The sequence below is a fragment of the Amblyomma maculatum genome, chromosome 6, assembly GCF_055883805.1.
Source record: "Amblyomma maculatum isolate TAMU_Amacu chromosome 6, ASM5588380v1, whole genome shotgun sequence".
Lineage (NCBI taxonomy): Eukaryota > Metazoa > Arthropoda > Arachnida > Ixodida > Ixodidae > Amblyomma > Amblyomma maculatum.
Genome location: NC_139349.1, coordinates 78768919 through 78789100, shown reverse-complemented (window position 1 = coordinate 78789100; position 20182 = coordinate 78768919). Strand labels below are relative to the sequence as shown.

At 45.9% G+C, this 20182-nt stretch overlaps 1 pseudogene; it reads right to left on the bottom strand.

Moving 5' to 3' along the window:
• Positions 1–17693, bottom strand: part of LOC146186075 (uncharacterized) — a 28809-nt pseudogene extending 11116 nt beyond the window's left edge.
• Between the last annotated feature and the right edge of the window lie 2489 nt (positions 17694–20182).

The window sequence follows — 20182 nt, the reverse complement described above, 5'->3', positions numbered from 1 at the left end:
ATATATAGACATTCATTGATTCATGCAAATGCGAGAACCATTAAAAAATATTCGAGTTGTCGATTTCTCTAGAAACCCGAATCCTCAATATTACTTTCAGTAACAAAGGAGGAAAAAGAAGTGTGTGTATAGGTATAGTGTTCTAGAATTGAGAAGTGTGCCGTCTGCCGCCGGCGAGGTGGTCGTTTCAGCGATGACAGGAGAGAGGGCGCTGTGTGCAGGAGGAGCGCAGTGAGCGCGGAGCAGACAGCTGGGTGAACCGCCTTCGTCACCGCTAGTTCAATCGGACTCCGAAGGCGCGTAGCAATAAATTGTGTCGCTTTAGCTACCACACGCTTGTCTAAATGTGACAAAAAAACTAGTTCCCTATAAAATAAGCGGTCGTCGTCAGGGAACGGCAATACAAATACAGGTAATGCAAGATACAGATTGCCGACGAACTGACAAGCAACGGCAAGATATATTTCCTGAACGTATTGGGTGCTTTATTTCTCGAACACTAGCGGGAGATTCAATGACGAATGTCTAACATATTTCTATGATCATGTAAATTTTTAATATTGGATGCACCGGTTTATGCGGGCTAGACTGAAGTCTTCCATCAACGCTCGCACGTACTGAAAACGCAGTGAATGGTGTTTTCGGCTAGGCTAGCGTACTTTTTGCGCCACATGTAAATAGAGGTATGCGAAGATTGCTTGAAGACAAATTATGCCAGCGCTTACTGATGACTTTATTTAAATGTGGGCGAATACATATGAAAGAAAGAAGAAGACGTGTCGCTGAGCACCGTGGCTACATCGTGTCCAGTAAGATTTCGAACTACGTCTGCAGTCCGCGCCCACACAGCGGCAATCAAACTCTTGAAGAAGAGCATAAAGGCCAAACAACCGGTGCGTGGCAAGAAGAGCATCAAGGACACAGCCCTCCGGGTAGACGCTGCAGAATGCCGACGCGGCCATGCTGCTAGGCCTACTGGGACTCGGCGGAGCCGCAGCTCTGATAATATGGCAAGAATGGGGACGCCAATGGACCCTCCGGTAGTCGCTGTGACTTCTGCAAGCACAACGGCAGGCTGCGGTAACGAGCCTTTACCTGGAGCTAGCACTTGGCCACAGAGCAACGTAGACATTACTTCGAATACGAGGACAACGCTCGGGCCGCTACCCGAGCTAAACGATACACATCAGGCTATGGATGTGCAACAGGAAGTCGTCACTAACGCTTCTCAACGGACACCCCGGCTGGTCAAACTACCTGGGCCACCAGTCAACACACCACCGGCGAAGAAGGTAAGGGCCGCCCCTGATAAGCTAGCATCCGCTTATCCAACACCAGCCTTGCAGACATCCTTCAGAGTGCATATCAGACCTACAGTGCAGTTTGATATCACTAAGATACCCACCAGAACAATGCAGAGAGTAATAGACGCAGCGCTTGGTACCACAGGTTACCAGGGGTTTGTAAGCCACAGGGCATCTAATACTGTCACAGTACATTTAGCCACCATTGAGGATGCACGCAAAATGACCACAGTAACACAGATTCCAATCACGACAGAGGAGTATCTTCCTGTCCAGACGTATTTTGCGTCAGGTCCAAATACTCAGCGATGTGTCCTCTATGACCTAGACCTACAAGATTCCCCGGAGACGGTGGCCAGAGACCTAATATCAGGAACACATACTGTGTTAGCCGCACGTCGTATGGGGAACAGAGGCACTTTTCTCATCACATTACAGGGACCAGATACTCTTCCGGACAGATTCTACTACAATGGCCGCATAATGCGACCCAAAACGTACAAACCTAGACCGGTTCACTGTTACAGGTGCTACAGAGAAGGTCATATGCAGAAATTTTGTCCATATGGAGTTAACCCCGAATACATAACTGAATCTGGAGAAGCGAAATTCAAATGCGGCCTATGCAAATCTGATGATCACGATATCACTTCATCTCAGTGTCCGACAAAAAAGCGAAAGCTCGAGTTAGCAAGGGCTGGACGACATAAACAATATGCACCGTTAATGGTTAAAAACAGATTTGCAACTCTGGCCGAAGAGCTGTTTGATGACCCGCTAGAAGAAGAAGAGCCTGTTGAGGTGGTTGCACAGAACAGTGCATCTTTTGCTTCTACGCTAAAACATGGACGACGCACAAAACGGAGCACAGTGGCATTCACTACTGATGATTTTCCGGACCTTAAAGACTGCACAAGCCAGCAGGATGCAATAGAAAAAGAAATTGCGATGCTTTCAGCACAAATTGCACAGCTGCGACAGAAGAAAGCACATATAGCGCAACGACGAAAGGAGAGCTCAGAAAAACAGAAAGAAACGCTTGCAGGCAGTACGACAGCAAGGTTAGTGGATGCTCCGAATTGTAAACCTGCCGATAACATACCTATTTGGAAGGCGGTACTGGACACGCTTACGCAACTGACACACCTCATTCAGAGCAGCTTACATCATGGATAGAAGTAGCCGAAACAAGTGGCAACAGATTACACAATGGAACTGCAGAGGGCTCTGTAATAAAGTTGGGGAAATAAATACAAAATTATTGTACGGTAAGCTACAATCATGGGCGTTCTTGATACAGGAGCACAATAGGTTATATTCAATAACAGGATATATAGGGTACCATTGTCCTTCTATCCCTGATAAACGAGCAAGAGCAGAGGCCGAAACACCAGGAAAAGCTGCCGTTTACATTAGGGCCAACATTCCCCAAACGCCACTTGACTTGAGCAAGTGGTGCAACACTCAGCAGGAAGTAGTTGCTGTACTCACGCGTCCGAACAAAACGCCCCTTATATTAGTGTCCATGTACGCTAGGCCAAGAAACACAGTGCTTAATCTTGGATGGGTTAAGCATATTCGCCATTCATACCCTGGAATTGCGATACTAATCGGTGGAGATTTTAACGCTCCGCACACCGTATGGGGATATGATTATGATTCTAAAAGGGGTGATCAAGTTCATACTGCCTTCACAGAAATGGAGTTTACACTGCTAAATCATCCAGGAGTCGCAACACTACCTGCAACACAAACACACTCACCAGACTTGACGTGGTGGAAGGGCCCTGGTGCACCACTATGGCAGGCGGAATTAGATGCGTGGGGTAGTGATCATGTCCCCATTGGTATTGGTCTTAATTTGGGACATATGAAGAAAATTCGAAAGAAAGCGTCTGTTACACATTGGGATGGTGTACGGCAGGATACTCGAACGCATTCAGTTAGCCCGAATACTCTCGTTACTACCCTTCAAAAGGTACTCAAGGATCACACCATTACAACTACAGTGAACGAAGATCAGCCAACTCCCGACCTGCACCTACTAAAACTTTGGGCACGCCGAAAGCGGGCCGAGATACAGGCTGGTCGCCATCCTGAAGACGTGCAAAGAAGAATTGAGGTAAACAGAGTGACGGCACAGGCACGCCGATATGAAAAACAGCTGGCTCATAGGAGATGGGATGAGTGGTGCAGTCGTTTGGGCTCAGGAACGAATAACAAGGCCCTCTGGAGGACTTTCCATGGCATGGAAAAGAGGCGGCAGGTTAAAGATCATGCAGAAAGTATTAGACTCGCATTACAGCTTACACCAGAAGAGTTTGCAGATCAGGCTGCTGCCCTTTTCTTCCCGAACCACGCACATTATCCGGTGCCTTCACCGACAGTGGATGCGGTTGATAAAACAGGAATAACATTACCATTTACAAAATTGGAGTTATTGGCTGCTATAGAAGAAGCGAATGGTAAAACTGCGCCTGGACATGACGATATTCCTTATGAAGTATTCAAGAATTTAGAAGGAGCCGCAGTTGACGGCTTGTTGGATGTGGTAAATGAGGTATGGCAAGGAGGAGACATTCCACTCGGCTGGAAACACTCGGTGGTGGTAACAATACCAAAGGCTGGGAAACCTCCCACAAGTCTAGAATCTTTGCGGCCTATCTCGCTAACACCCACAATTTGCAAAATCTATGAAAAGATGATAGCCACCCGCCTGTCATGGTGGTTGGAAAGTAATAAAAAATACCATGCTCGACAAATTGGGTTCCGAACAAACCTTGGGACAGAAAATGGACTGGCTGTGCTCGATGAAGAGGTCATACACGTGTCGCCTTATAGCCACCTAGTGCGCACTGTAGTGGCTACCGACATGGCGAAGGCATACGACAACGTGTTACATGCAAAGATTCTTAGCAACATGGAATGTATGGGCATTCCCTTGCAGGTCATAAAAGCAGTACATAATCTGCTTAAGGACAGGACGTTTTCTATCCGGATAAACGGAAAACAAATTGGCAATTACACCTCGAACAGAGGCGTGCCACAAGGGTCAGTGTTAGCACCTTTATTATTTAATATCGCACTGATCCCATTGGCGTGGAAATTAGCTAAAATACCAGAAGTGGGGTTCATGATATACGCAGATGATGTCACGATTTGGTCTGTTCATAAACAAATTGACAGACAGATTCGGCATCTGCAAGAGGCTTTAAATACCATAGATGAGTACGTGCAAAGTGCAGGCCTGGAATTATCACCTCAAAAGTCCAGTTACATTCATGTTGCCAACAAGAATGGAAGAAAACAATTGGCAACGCAAAGAGTATCCCTAAAGATTGGAAATCAGGCACTGGAAGAGGTGGACGAGTTGAGAGTTCTTGGCCTAGAAATTCACAAATCCGGCAAAGGAACACAATGGCTTCATAAAGTGAAAAAAGTAGCTGCGACTTCCTTAAACTTGATAAAACGCATTTCGTCTAGGGGAGGAGGAGCTCGAGCGGACATGGCAAGACGTCTTGTACAATCAGTGTTACAGCCGAGGATACTATACCAGGCCCAATTCCAAAGACTCACGAGGCGGCAATGGGCAAAATTGGAAACAATAAATAGAAACGCAATGCGCACTATCACGGCCTTACCAAAACTTACCCCTATCCCTATTCTCCAAGAGTTTGCACAGATAAATACGTTGACAGAATTAATTGAGCAACGAGAGGCAACAAGGGATATGAAGCGAAAGTACGTTACGCCCATAGCATCCTTGTACAACGAAGTGGCAGTTCGAACACCACCAATGGCTGACCCCCCTCCTTGGGAATTCACTACTATCACGACAAACAAGACCACTCGGCTTCGTCGCAAAGAAAAGCTGGCATCTCGACCTCTGGTTGATGCACTTCCAGGTACCTTAATTGCATATACGGACGCATCAATTATAGAAAATGGCGGTAGAACAGCAGCTACTAGTCCAACACACAGCGAACTAAAGGTACATAAAGAATATCTTTTAGAATACCCGGACCCGCTTGGGATGGAACTCTATGCAATCCGCGATGCTATGGAGGCCATAAATAAAATAGATTCGATAACAGAAGCCCACATCTATACAGACTCCTTAGCCGCCATAAAACAACTAAAGAAAGTGACGAAGACGCTATTTGTTACCCAGGAAATCCACGCACTCAATAAAAAAACAAAGATAAGCATCCAGATACATTGGACACAAGACAATGCTGAGAACGCTGAGCAGAGAAAAGTTGACCACCTCACACACGAAGTTCCACACACTAATGCGCCCCCCACCAGGCTCCCTTTCGATGCCCGCTCCGCTGTTTCCATTTTAGCATCCTCTTTAAGGAAAAGTACACGTGCCCTCATTCCCCCGTGTACATTCCCACTCCCTCGTAACTTAACGAGATTGGAGGAGGTTTCCCTTAGAAGGATAAGAGCTGGGGCGGCCCTTACCCCGTCGGTAAAATGCCGATGGGAATCGCAAGCTGAAATCGGACCAACAACATGCCCAAAGTGTTCCACACCAGCTGCAGAAGTGGATGTTCGTCACCTGCTATGGACTTGTGCAGGGACAAGGGAATCAAGGACAAAGATTCTGCGCGAAGTGGGTCTAACCACAACAAGGGAAGATGACTTTTCTAAATGGCTCACCGACAACGCTAAGAGCGGGAGCCTGCTCCGGTTCCTCACGGAAAACCATTTACATGAGTTTATATAATATGTCTTATGGCAAGTTTGCGTACAAAAAAAAAAAACAAAAACAAAAAAAAAAAAAAACATATGAACTGGCAGTCCTACTCAAAACGAAATGAATGAATGAGAGCACATAGCAATGAACGAAACCACATAATGGACGACGTGAAAAACAAAAATCGCGACTTAGTGCAAGAATATTGTAAAACGTATAAAACTGTATAGATCGAACTATATGAGAATATTAATGAACTGTACTAGGCCATGAATAAATTAAGCTGCTAAATTTGAAAACACATAAGAGAAAGGCAGAATGATTAAAGTCCTCAAACACGATTACTTGCACCTCCTCAGCTTTAGGTGCTTTACCTGCTCTGCTTTAGAGGTCTGCTCTTGGTTTAGCAACTTGGCATAAAAACGCAATCGCATGAGGACGTAGAACTTCGCTATGTTAAGTGTCATTTCTTTGTCATATGAGTAGGGCAACCAAACTTGGAAACCTCTGCGCTTTGCAAAAACAAAGCAAATTCACGCATGCTATTTGCGTTAATCATTCTTGAACTAAAAAAAAACCGTGAAAGACTCTTCCAGCGTGTGCACGAGCTTTGCAAGCTCCGAGGACGGATAAAGAAGACCTCCGTGGTCGAAGTTTGAGATAATTTGATTTTCTTCTTTTTGTGCCGCGCACTATTTGCTTGAAATGAGATAAGCGGAGCAATTGGTACTGCATTTTGACTTCTTCATGAACTTTCTAGCGACATATCCTGCAATTTAAGCTATGAGACGGCTAGAACTGTGCCTAGTGACGTATCTGTGGTCATCTGAAGGAAGGGAATTCAAAGTAGCTTCGACGTCCTCGAGCCTTCCCTCGTCAACCAAACGGTCAAGCTCATCAATAGGATTTGAAAGAAGCCTTGTACGGCTAATTCCAAGTAAGGCATTTACAATTTCAGCATTGCAACTTCCGGTTGGGGGCTTCGCTAAGTTGTAAAATGCCAGGGCATTAACTGTCACTAAAAATTGAGCTGGCGTGGGATGATCGTTGCAGCCATTAAATTGCCTCACGATGCCGAAGAGGTTTTCTAGTTTGTCTTGGCTTATTCTCGATGTGATAATGTATGTAAAACCGCGTTTTGTAGATAAGTAGTCAACGAGGTCGACTGTGGACTGCAAAGTTACCCGAAGGCCTTCCGCGGTGCTGTTGCTTAGGAAACCATGCTTTGAGTCAACCATGCTTTGAGTGTATTTCGAGAAGGGAAGGATTCGAATAGGAAAGGCAGCAGAAAGAGCGCGCAATGAGCAAGAAGAAAGAACGAAAGGAAGTAAAAGAGCATTCAGTAAAAGAAGGGAGATGGACGGAACTGTTACTGTGCTCTCTGCAAACATGCGTTTTCCTGCTTGACCGATCATCGCTCTTTGCCCAACAACGCGGCATAGTACAACAGCCAGAAAAGCAACGCGATGCAACAAAATTCACACAGGAAACGAGCCGCAGAAGCAGACGCCCCAAGCGTTTCCTCTGCGGCGCGCGCGCTTGTGATGCGCTCCTACGGCTGACAGCGCCACCTACGCTTTTCATCGCTCCGGCGACCACGTCGCTCCCATTGCCGCGCGCCGAAGACGGCACACTTCCCAATCCTAGAACACTATAGTATAGGGTTTCAAGAAATGGTACTGATCCCACGCCATACCCAAGATCTCGCAATTCCTGATCCATTGGCAGGCATGTTCGCTTTGGGAAATAGCGCTATACGATTTAGAATCGCATTCATGTATCTACACGTGCGCAAGGCTTCTAAAAGGCTGCTTAGCCACATTGCTCAACACGAGGCTATTGGTGATCTCGAAGCATTGGACATAAAAACGTGCCTCGCCTCATTCTTGATGTCTCAAGGCGCTGTGCTGCGTTGAAAATCTCCGACCCTTTAACCACATAAAGCATTTACGGAACAAGAAGAGCGACATAGTGCCACCTTGTATTACGGTCATGTGCAAAGTGGACTGGAATCATATCGCAGAAAATACCAATAAAAAAATCGTAGCGTTGTGTGGGTAATTGAAGAAAACAGGAGGAACACTTCAGAGCCGATGCGTATTCCAAAACATGGGAGGTGGGTAACTGTTTACGTACTTAAGTCTCAACATTATGAAGTCTTACCAAAATTTTACTTATCACAAATGGTATTGAATGCCTCGCAGTTAGGCTAGATGTAAGCCGCATGTGGTTGTGGCCACCTTCAGGGAACAAATTGCCTTCGAACACCTCAAAGGTATTATTCGACAAGTGAGTAGGTCAGGGCTTTCTTTTTTCAGTCATGGTTGATGCGAATATTGATATGCCGCGAAAAGGAAAGTAAATCAACTGATCAATTCTTTTGCATGCGGGAACCTTATTGTAACGTCAATTTCAATACAAAAGCGAGCACGCTTCTTTCGCTCTACCATCCAGCCACTATCGTACAAGTCATATCGCAGAAAATACCAATAAAAAAATCGTAGCGTTGTGTGGGTAATTGAAGAAAACAGGAGGAACACTTCAGAGCCGATGCGTATTCCAAAACATGGGAGGTGGGTAACTGTTTACGTACTTAAGTCTCAACATTATGAAGTCTTATCAGAATTTTACTTATTACAAATGGTATTGAATGCCTCGCAGTTAGGCTAGATGTAAGCCGCATGTGGTTGTGGCCACCTTCAGGGAACAAATTGCCTTCGAACACCTCAAAGGTATTATTCGACAAGTGAGTAGGTCAGGGCTTTCTTTTTTCAGTCATGGTTGATGCGAATATTTATGCCCCGAAAAGGAAAGTAAATCAACTGATCAATTCTTTTGCATGTGGGAACCTTATTGTAACGTCAATTTCCAGACAAAAGCGAGCACGCTTCTTTCGCTCTACCATCCAGCCACTATCATACAAGTCATGTGATCAGCGCTTCTGTGTACCACCGCCCAACGACGCGAGCCTGCCACTTACTAAAAAAGCGACTCGACTGACAGTCGAAGCTGCCACGCTACTAGATATCTGCATCAGTAGTATCGATCACACCGGCAGTATTTGATGTCTTTTAAGAGTAGAAATTTGTTAACACCACCCAATGTTTCGCTCCATTCCAGTTACACGTTTCCAAAATAAAGCTAAAGAAAAACAATCGAAAAACAATCGTGCTTCGTAAGTGACTATGCTCTGACAATGTTTCACTACCTTAGCGGTAACACCGACTGGTGACCGCCAGCACGAAAAAATCCAAAACAAGCCTATGACACATTTTTTGATGAACTCGACCAGGCCTTAGTAGTGAATACACCCCGCCGGAGTGGCGCAGTGGTTACGGCGCTCGACTACTGTTCCCAAGGACGCGGGATCGAATCCCGGCCTCGGCGGCAGCTTTTCGATGGAGGCGAAAAGCAAGGCACCCGTGTGCTGTGCGATGTTAGTGCACGTTAAAGAACCCCAGGTGGTCGAAATTTCCGGAGTCCTCCACTACGGCGTCTCTCATAGCCTGAGTTGCTTTGGGACGTTAAACCCTACAAACCAACCAACCAACAAAATCAGTGCAGTGCAAAAAAAGAAAAGAAAAAGAAAACCATGAACTGGTAAACCCATTTTCAAAATGATAAATAGAACAAAATGCATAATGCCGCGACAGATTTTGATTACTTCAAAAAGTACACAACTATCGTAAACTTCCTGAATATACAAGCCAGAACTCAGTATTATGCAAACATCATGAGCGATCACAAAAAGAGAAAGGGCCGAATTTCAGAACGCTCCTTGGTTTACGCGGTTTCCATACATTCCACGAGGAGCCCTCCATGATTTCTAAACTCAATGAGTTGTTTTGAGGGAGGCGCCTAATTTTTGAACCATCCTTAGCGGCTCCTTGGCCAAGGAGGCACTCAGAACGACGAGGAGCAGTTTGCATTCGTCTGGTGTCAAGAATATGCACTTAATGTTTGAGGTATAATGGTTCGAATTGTAAAAAAAAAAAAAAAAAAAAAAAAAAAACGCAAGTACACATTTATAATGTTTTGTTTCTTTCGAGGTGAGCTCCTTTGTGCGTTTTGTTTCAAAGCTGTACTTGGCTTGACAGATAAACAATGTTGGCCTGGCAACATGCAACTGTTTGCAACGGAGCGAGCAGCAGGAAATGTCCGCCCCGCGCACTTTTCCACTCGCAGTGGGCGTTGTCCGAGCTGCCAGAGACGTCATACTACGCAAGCGCAAAGCCAGTTGTTGGGCAGGGAAGCGTGCGTTCCGGTGAAGGAGCGATGAAAGGGACCACGAGGGTAGAGCAGTGCCTACCTAGAGGTAAGGGCGTTCTAAGGGCGGCCTCACTAAGCGCTCCTCAGTAAGGATTGTTTAAAAATTGTCTGAAGGAAGGCGAGCCGCTTTTAAAGCGTCCTCACTCAGGTAAGGAGCGTTTCAAATTCTGGCCCTATGAGATAAGGTTAGAAACCTAACTAATCAGAACAGGTCATGGGTAGGGTAGATTTGCACGTTCAATCATCTGACTGTGCTTTGTACGCTTGTGCAGCAGCAACCGCCACAAATACCTACTTTGTATCTTATTCAGAAGCTGCTGTGAAAGCGAAAATCCAATACGTATTCCTGGTACTAAAAACGTTGACTTTGTTAATTCTCTACTAATAAACCGCTTGACACATTCTGAAATCAAGCAATTTATTCACATGTAAAAAATAATATAGCCACTGGCTATGACGGCATTTCCTCTAGACCCCTAAAATATGTCGGTCATATAATATACACTTCTTTGACTCATGTCAAACTTGAGACCGGAGTGACGCGGGCTAAATTTCAGTTAACATTGCACGATAATTCAGTTAACATTGCCCAGCGGATTGAGCGATGGCTTGTTTCGGAGAGGAGGAAGCAGCATGTGGACAACTGTCGCCGATATATATATATATATATATATATATATATATATATATATATATATATATATATATATATATATATATTTTAATGGCAACAGGAGATGTCTGCCTGGTGGTAAGCCTAGCATGCTACTCCTGATGAGGGTTGAGGGATGAGGGTGACAGATTGTGGGAGGGGAAGGGGAAATAAATGAGAAAAAAAGAGGAAAGAAAAATGAGAGAAAAGAGAAATGAGAAAAAGAGAATGTCGCCGAGAGCGCCGCAAATATTCTCCCCTGCATCCTTAGAGATTTTACTTTCGAGATTGTTGTAACTCAGTCTGACGCCATTGTGGAACTGAACAATCTTTGATGCGCAGCTGTTTTTAAAGCATGAAAAAATACGCCCACCACTACTTGCGTGGCTGATATGTAATGGCGCAGGAAATGCAGTGTCATGACGATGCGATAAATATACACTACATTCCCTTCCTCTAAGATTATTAACACAATCAAAATGTTGGCTAATCATTGATGCCGTAACGTATAACAGGTCGTCGAATACATGTTGATCTTCTCGGTTCGATTGATTCTTGTGTAGCTTGACCCGGACGTGCTTCTGGGGTTTCTTACATGATGGCAGGCGATTTCCTCTGGCCGCCTGGCAGTAGGAGGAGCCTGACGTGGTAGTCCACACTTATGAGTGCGGTCAGCTTCGGGCCTCGTCCAGGCGCTGCTCAATTGGTTCCTGTGCCTGTGATGTCACTCACCGTTGTCCAGCTGAACCGTGTACGACACAGGGCCTCTCACAGCCACAGCCCTGGTAGCTTTCCGCCTTGGACTTGGGCAAAAGCTTTTAACGTAAACCGCGTAACCGACACGGAATCGTTTGTATCTGGCCGTTGCAGCTCAGGTACGTGTTGCCTATCGGGATGAAGCCTGTCCAACGCTGTCCTCAGCCTACGCCCGAACATCAACTCTGATGGGGATTTTCCCATGATGGCATGCGGTGTCGTCTGCTGTTTAAACAGGAACCGCGAAATCTTGCACTGCGCTGACCCTTCCTTCTGCTTCTTTAAGGCTTCTTCGCTTACCATCCTCTCCGCCCTTCCGTTGCTGGCGGAATGATAAGGTGCAGTGAAAATGGCACGCACACCATTACATTGCAAAAGCATCTCCGAGCTTGTGAAGGCTGTGCCATTATCTGAAACGATAACACCTGGCACGCCATGAGTCGCAAAGATCTTTCTTAAACTGGTGATACCGCCGCAGCCTTCATGGAAGGCATGGTTTCGACCTCTGCCCAGTTGCTATATGTCCACTACTACTAAAAATACTTTTCCCTTGACGGGGCCCGCGAAGTCAATGTGCAGTCGATTCTAAGGTTGATCTGGCTTTATCCAAAAATGAACTGGAGCCTTCGAATTGCTTTGCCGATTACTCTGATTTGGTTGACAGTGCCACACGAATTCCTCAATTTCGTGGTCCATCTTCGGTCACCACACGAGTCCTCTAACTGAAGCTTTCATGGCATTCATGCCTGGGTGACTGACATGCAGGAGTTGAAGCACCCTTTCTTGAGCTGCGTTTGGGATGACAACTCGATTCCCTCACGGTACGCAATCACGATGCAGACAATTCCGTCCTCCTCACCTCCCAAGGCACGAACTTGCTGTCCAGTTGCGTTGAAGGCCAGCCACAGAGCAGCCATCCCTTTACCGTGGACAGGACTTCGTCCGTCTTGATCAGCTTTGCAATGTCCGTCGCCTGCAGCGGTGCGTCCTCGACGGCTTCTAACAACAGCAAGTCTCCGGGTGGTTGTGGCTCGTCTTCGTCGCCTGGAGCTGGCAGACGACTGAGTCCGTTGGCGTTGTTTTCGCCTCGTCTATACTCCAAGCGATAGTTACATGCAGACAACAACCAATTACAACGAAGCATTCTGGGCGACAGAACTTCGGGCACTCGCTTGCCTGGGTTAAACAAGCCGAGTCGCGGCTTGTGATCAGTTATTACCGTAAATTCGCATCCTGTCAGATACTGGTATAACATTTTAACGCCGAATACCACAGCCAATCCCTCTTTATCAATTTGTGCATAGTTTCGTTCACTACAGCCAAGAGTTCGTGAAGCATAAGCAATAGGCTGCTCTTTTCCATCACTTGCACGATGAGCTAGTACTGCCCCACCCCAAAAGGAGATGCGTCGCAACACAAAATCAAAGGACGCTTGCTGTCATAAGGAGCTAGTACAGAGTCTGAGCTGAGCAATTGTTTTAGCTTGTGAAAGGCACATTGGTGCTCACCTGTCCACTCCCATTCATGATCACGATCGAGGAGTCTGTACAGTGGCTTGGTCGCTCCAGTCTTTCCCTTGAGGAAAGTGCTGTAAAAATGAGCAACCCCAAAAAAGCTTGCAGCTCTCTCTTGCTCTTGGGAGCCGGCGCTTGCTGGTTGGCGTCAGTCTTGCTCTGGCTGGGGTGTATGCCTGCGTCGTCAATCTTGTGATCCAAAAATTCAATGCTTGTTTGTTTGAATTCACACTTTTCTTTATTTACTCTTAACTGTTCCTCCTGAGGACGCTCTTGCACGGTCTCCAATCGCTCGGCGTGCTCCTCTGCATTACTTCTAGATATCAAGATGCCATCAAGATAAGCTTTCACGCTGGGAATGCCTGCTAAGAGTGTGTCGATGACGCGTTGAAACACCCAAAACGCTACTGAAATTCCAAACGATAGACGTTTAAACTTGAAAAGTCCTTTTATCGCGTTAACTGTGAGCTCCTCAACCGACTGGTCGTCTCGTGTAAGTTGTTGATGAGCCTGGGCTAGATCTAGCTTTGTAAAACACTTGCTTGAACCCAAAGCAGTCAGCATTTCCATTGTGGTGGGCAGTGGGTACCCGCTTTTTTTTAGAGCCTTGTTTGCAGGGCTACGATAGTCGCCGCAAAAACGCAAAGTGCCGTCCTATTAACACAACCAGTGGCGTCGCCCAGTTTGAGTATTCGACGGGTTCCCATAATCCTTGTTGCATTAAGCGGTCAATTTTTTTTCGGCCCCGGCGTCCTTGAGTGCCAATGGCACTGGTAGACTTTTGAGAAACGCCAGCTGGGCATCGTCTTTCAGTTCGATATAAACTAGGGGTCCGTTGAAGCCGGGAAGACTCCTGCGAAGCACCTCACAAAATCTTGAAGGCACGTCTTCCTCATTCATTTGTTGGATTCCTCACGAGCCAATGCCTAACGGAGTAAACCAGTTTCGTCCAATAAGGCTGTTGCCTTGCCCCTTTAATACACACTTTGAGCATCCACGTCTGCACATCTCAAATCATTCTTTTCCCACACTGCAAGGAATTGGAACGACCTGCCAGCTGAGGTTTTTGCCCATCCTAACCATGAATTTTTCAAGACATTCATCACCAAATTATTTATATGATTTGTTAGCCCACCCTCATGTAACGCCCCTAGTGGGCATTTGAGGTACAAATAAATAAATAAATAAATAAATAAATAAATAAATAAATAAATAAATAAATAAATAAATAAATAAATAAATAAATAAATAAATAAATAAATAAATAAATAAATAAATAAATAAATGTAGCTTTGTCTTCCGGCCTTTGAATTCCACAAAGACTATTGCACGACCCAAAACAGGTAACGCTTCTTTGGACCAAGTTACGATAGTTGTTCTTTCAGCGGAATTTTACATCCGTTTCCCTCGATTGCTCGAAATGTGCCTTCACTCAGAATTGAGCACGACGCTTCGGAATCAAACTCCATTTGGACATCATGCCCTTCAATTAAGTTTTTAACAATGAGCTTCGGTTCCTGCTCATTCGTTTCGCGGAGAAAATAATGCACTCGTTTCGTACACGCTCTTGCCCTTATTTGCTTTTTTCCAGACGTATGGTATTCCAGGCCTCTCTATTTTCGTCTTTTGAACGACAAGCCTTCGCTATGTGAACAACGTTTTTGCATTTGAAGCATGTCGCTTTTCTGAAACGGCATAAATGAGCAGCGTGCTTACCGTTGCACCGGTAGCAGTTCCAGCTCTCTCTTGTGAAGTCTTGCTTCGGGCTGGTTACTTGCATCACACTCTGGTTGTCCGCTGTCTCGTCTCGGCCTTGCTTCTATATGTCTTGCTGTTGCTTGGCTGTTGCTTCTGCGGTCGCGGCGAAGTGTACGCAACCGTAAATGTAAGGTCGCTTTCTGCAAGTAGTCGTTGCTGAACTCCTTCGTTTTGGAGACCACACACAAAACGATCCCGCATCATGATGTCCAATGGGAGTTGCTTGTCGCTGAAACCGCAGTCTTCGGCTAGCTTTCGCAGCGCCGTGACGTAGTCCGCAACCGATTCCTCGGCAGCCTGGTTTCTTTTGTAGAAAGAAAATCTTGCGTAGAGCTCTGAAGGCCTTCGATGTAGATGCTTGCGAACCGTTGTCTTAATTTCGTCGTAAGTTGCTGTTGTGGGTCTTGCTGGCTTCACCGAAGTTACGATGAGCCCGCACTCTTTTTCACCGCAGCAACTCAGCAGGACTGCCCTCTTATGCGCTTCCTTCGTTATCTGGTTCGCTTCGCAGAACATTTCAAGGCGCTCGACGTGTTCGTCCCAGGACGTGTTCGTGCCGAGATGGTACTCGCCGATCCTGCCGATGGCTATCGCCGGCCGTCACTATCTCGTCGCCAGCTGTTATAACTCAGTCGGACGCCAAGGTGAAATGAACAATCTTTAATAATGCACAGACGTTTTTAAAGCATGAAAAACAAGTGATAGGCACACCGCTACTTTTTAGGTGGGAACACAGCATGGGCGAGGCACTGGACGCAAGTTTCCAGATAAAGTACCAGCCACGCTCCTCAAAACCAGGCCGCTGATCGCCGTTAGCGTCGATGTAGCGGTGAATCTTCACTGGAAGAAAAAAACACAAACACCGACGGCGCCGTTGCTACAGGAACCTGCTGATATCGCCCGGCGCGTTTCTCCTGCATGAACCGCTTGCGTGGCCCGAACTGTTTCTCCGTCGTCGCCAGAAGCATCACCGTAGCACTTTATTCTTAAGCCGTGCCCATTGCATCACCGCAGAAGCGATGGCCAGAATAATTTATTGGTTTGTCAATACTATTGATGTAATTTAAACCCTAACAAGAAGCGAAGCAAATGGGAGTGGGTACTACATTACTCAACCATTAAGTCATGGTTATTCAATCGAAGGTGCTGGGGAAGCAGTTTTCTCACTTTGGATAGCATAAATAGAGCAGGGAAAGCTAATCCAGAGTTCGATTGGGCAAATGGGTAAAAAATATAAAAATTCATAGGGTATTCTTAACTACTTAATGAAGAATATGCAACAGCTCCCCGCACCGCTTCTAAACAGCACAAATCACTAACGTGCAAACGACTGAGTGGAAGAATGAAATAAGCAAGCGTACAAAAGTACGGACGAGTTATGTGTACGAAAACCGGAACAAACGCTGCCGTGATTTAAGGCTTTTTCGCCTCAAGCAAGCCCAACTGCCATCAATATTTGCGCGAATCCCGACTGCACGAACGGCTGCACGATCACTGGAACGCGTAACCAATTGCACCCACCATGCCCCCTTTACAAATCTTGTCCGGGCTGTGGACACGCAGGTAGTGACGAAGCGAGTTGGTACACTGCCAAGTTCACCGGGCGGGCTGCGGCCGCCAGTGCATCTGTTAATATAACAAGCCGTCAGCGCACAGAATTTTGGCCTACGCGGCGAAAACGTGACCAACTAGTTAGGCAATGAAAAGTTTACGCTCTAAAATAGGTTTCAATGAGCTAGGCCCTCTGCATGGTCCGTATGCGCAGCAACCACGACACTTCATTTCTTATCGTCGTAACTATGCGTCATCGCAATACGGCGACATGTGCACAATAATATTTTCTAGGAACCTGTAATTATTAGAATTTCTTGCCCGCATTTTTAACTAGCATCATTCATCCCATCCAACTCAAAAAGTTCCATACAACACTGAGTAATCTATTTGTGTTCATTTACTGATTTATACGCTGCTTTGGCGCACCACACATTACCGTTCGCCAATATCTAATGTAGATTCAAGAAATCTATTAACCCTCAATTTACCTCTATTGTTTCGTATCTAATAAATTATACTTGATGTTTTTTCCATAGTTGTGAAACTCTTTTCCCTCTGTACTGTACCCTCTACCCTGAGGATAAAAGAACGAGAGAAAGGAAAAAAGAAGCTACGAGAAGTAATGGTATAGAGGAAGTAAAAGGGGGCGGGGGGGGGAGGGGGGTTGATTCAGTGGGAGCTAGCAGAACACAGTTAGAGGACCTCTAATTCAAGGAAGGGATAAAGTAAGAAGCAAATTAAGGATAAAATGAGTACGTGTCGAGAGGGCGAAAATATGAGTGGGCAGACTGATGAGCGAACCAAAGATGCGAAGTCAAAGAACAAATGAAACGACCGATGGTTAATGCTTTGTTGTCAAAGCGCCGCCGCTTATTCGTGCAGCAGGTTCAAATTCCGCGTGAAAAATTCTTCACTTTCTGCGCTTTTATTTAAGCCTTCACGAAGCAATAGATTCACAAAACGGCGCTTAATAATAGACAGAGACAAAAACAACGCGGCAAAAAATATTTTTCTCTCATTATCGGCCACAGTTTACGAGAAAATGGCCCTGAAAAAGCGTGTATTCACCATAGAAAAGCATTGTCTCTTACTATGTTGCAGGCCGCTGAGCGAACTGCCATCTCGTACGGATTAGACGAACTAGGGGACTTTATCTGGAACTGGCAAGCCCTCTGTGTCTCCATCTTTATATCTTGCACCGTGAACCAGACCCAGGACACCAAAGTCGGTGCCTATGTGACGACCTCCAAATATCTGTCGCTATCTTTCAAACGCGCATGCTCCAGCACAGCTAGCGCAACGAGTTTACTGCGACAAACCAAGCAACGAAGTGGCTCATGAAAACATTATCCTTTGTGACGCGATTTTTAGCGATAGCGCACAGAGTAGTAACGGCTTGTCTCGGAGTTAGGACGTGGAGACTTAGTTGCTCCTTGGTCTTTTCTCTGACGCATTCTTGACTCTACTTCGTTGGCACACTGCTGCTGATACCTTACGTCTTTTTTTATACACCACTAGCTGCGCTGCAGGGTCCTGCGGCTGAATTCGCTTTGCCTCTGCATTGGAGGTGGCACACACTTTGTGGTTCTCGGGACTTTTGTTTTGCTTTGGCTTCAGCGAAACTCATTTCGCCATTTCATGTCCGTGCAAAATCCGTGCTTCCACAGCATCCAGTATCTCCATGAAAGCTGATGCAGTGTGTCACGCAGGGAGTTTGATACTACAGCTACGTAACATTTCTAGCCCGCCAGGCCATCACAACGAAAGTGTACTCGTCTGTCTTGGAAAGAGAGACGAAGAGGCTCGCTTTGTTGAGCTCTTGGCACCGACCAGTGGGCAACACTTTGCCCTTCTTCACGTAAGTACTCCCCTCCTTCCTCGCGCTTTCTTTCTACCTGCTGACACCCCCACCCTGCGCTACAATACAAACCAGATATTTTGAACAAATTTGAGTTATTGAATGTAATTTTGGACACATTTTATAACGATGCCACAACAATCAGCATATGTTTCTATCCTCCCTCGGCACGCTTGTAGTTTTTCGCTGTACTTATTTTACAAAAGGAATTTCGTAAGACTTCATGGCAGTTTCAACACGATAGCGCTAAAGCCCCCGTTCTCTAGAAACTTCGGCGTCGGCTTTGTGAGGGAAGAATGACGGTGCCATATGGTAGCTGTTGGCAGCTAACATGGCCGTGCATTGGTTGATCGTAGGGTTGTGCGACGTCATGTGACTAGATGAGGTAGCCGTAGGGTTGTGCGGCATCATGGGACCAGATGAGGTAGCCGTGCGGTTGTGCGACATCACGTGACCAGACGAGGTAGCCGTAGGGGTGTGCGACGTCACGTGAGCAGATGAGGTAGCCGTAGGGTTGTGCGACGTCACGTGAGCAGGTCAGGTAGCCGTAGAGTTGTGCAACCTCACGTGAACAGATGAGGTAGTCGTAGGGTAGTGCGACATCACGGGACCAGATGAGGTAGACGATTTGGCAGAGGCTATCAACAGGGGCTTCTTAATTGAGATTGAAGGGGGAGGGAAGTCGAACCCTCCAGGACCTTTGCAGCCCGGGTCAGGCATCCTACCCCTTTAGGCTGCGCAGGCACGTTCATACAGTTTGGCTAAACGGAGCTCTATATTTATGTCGGGTGGTTTCTCACTTAATATGGTAGCTTACAGCTGTTGTTTAAAGAGGTTTTGTGAAATAGTCATAGGCCCAATATTGGTATTATATTGGTAATGCACGGGTCCTGTGGTGGGCTGGAAGATGCCAACAGAGTGCCAATATTGGAGTAATGCATTGTGCATCCTGGGTAAGATAGTGGGATAGTATATGCATGAGGATAACGCTTTGTAAGCGGAGCCGTAAACTCCCCCCCCCCCTCCCATCCAGCAAAGTTTAGCGACTTGATGCGATCGCAGAAAAAAAAAATCGTTAAAAGCAAAATCCTGCTACGCATTGCAAGCTTGGGCCGTTCCTACCAATATGTGCACTATAGTATATTTCAGTATTCCACAATCGCTTGGCAATTCAAAGTTGTCCCAGAAAACTGGACTTCTCGGTAAGGAAGGCAATATCAACTTCTGTAAATATTTACCCGTCTGTCTTGCTGTGGGAAGATACTTGCTGTTTTTCTCCTCGCGAGAGCATACTTTCAGGGTTTATGTGCAAGCCCAGGCAATCGCAGCTTCAGTAATATCGGCGAGGCTTTGTCAGTGAAAACCAAAACACTGATTTACTCTTTACTGGAGTTTTCTTTAAACCCCGAAACGCCCTCTGGCAGTTAACTCTGTGAAGAAAACGGAGAAAGAAATAAACTTCAGAGAATAATTGGGCTGGAATACGTGCATGTTGCAATGTAGACTTGTGCACAGATCTCTCAAAACCTGGAAAGGAATAAATGTATAAACTCAGTAGCTTTATTGCTAAGCCCAAAAATTATAATTATTCATTCGGATAAGGCACTGTTCATGAAAATCGTGACATGATTGTAGCATTGGCGTGAAACGAATCATGTGAGCGAGAACTATCGCTCCTCACGAATTCGCATTCATCACACCTTACCTTTTCTGTCGGACGACAAAATAAATCTAAAACCAAAATTACAATTCACATCTTCTGTCATTAGTAACAGAGTCAAATCTATTGCCATCTAGCAGTGACACGAAATGTAA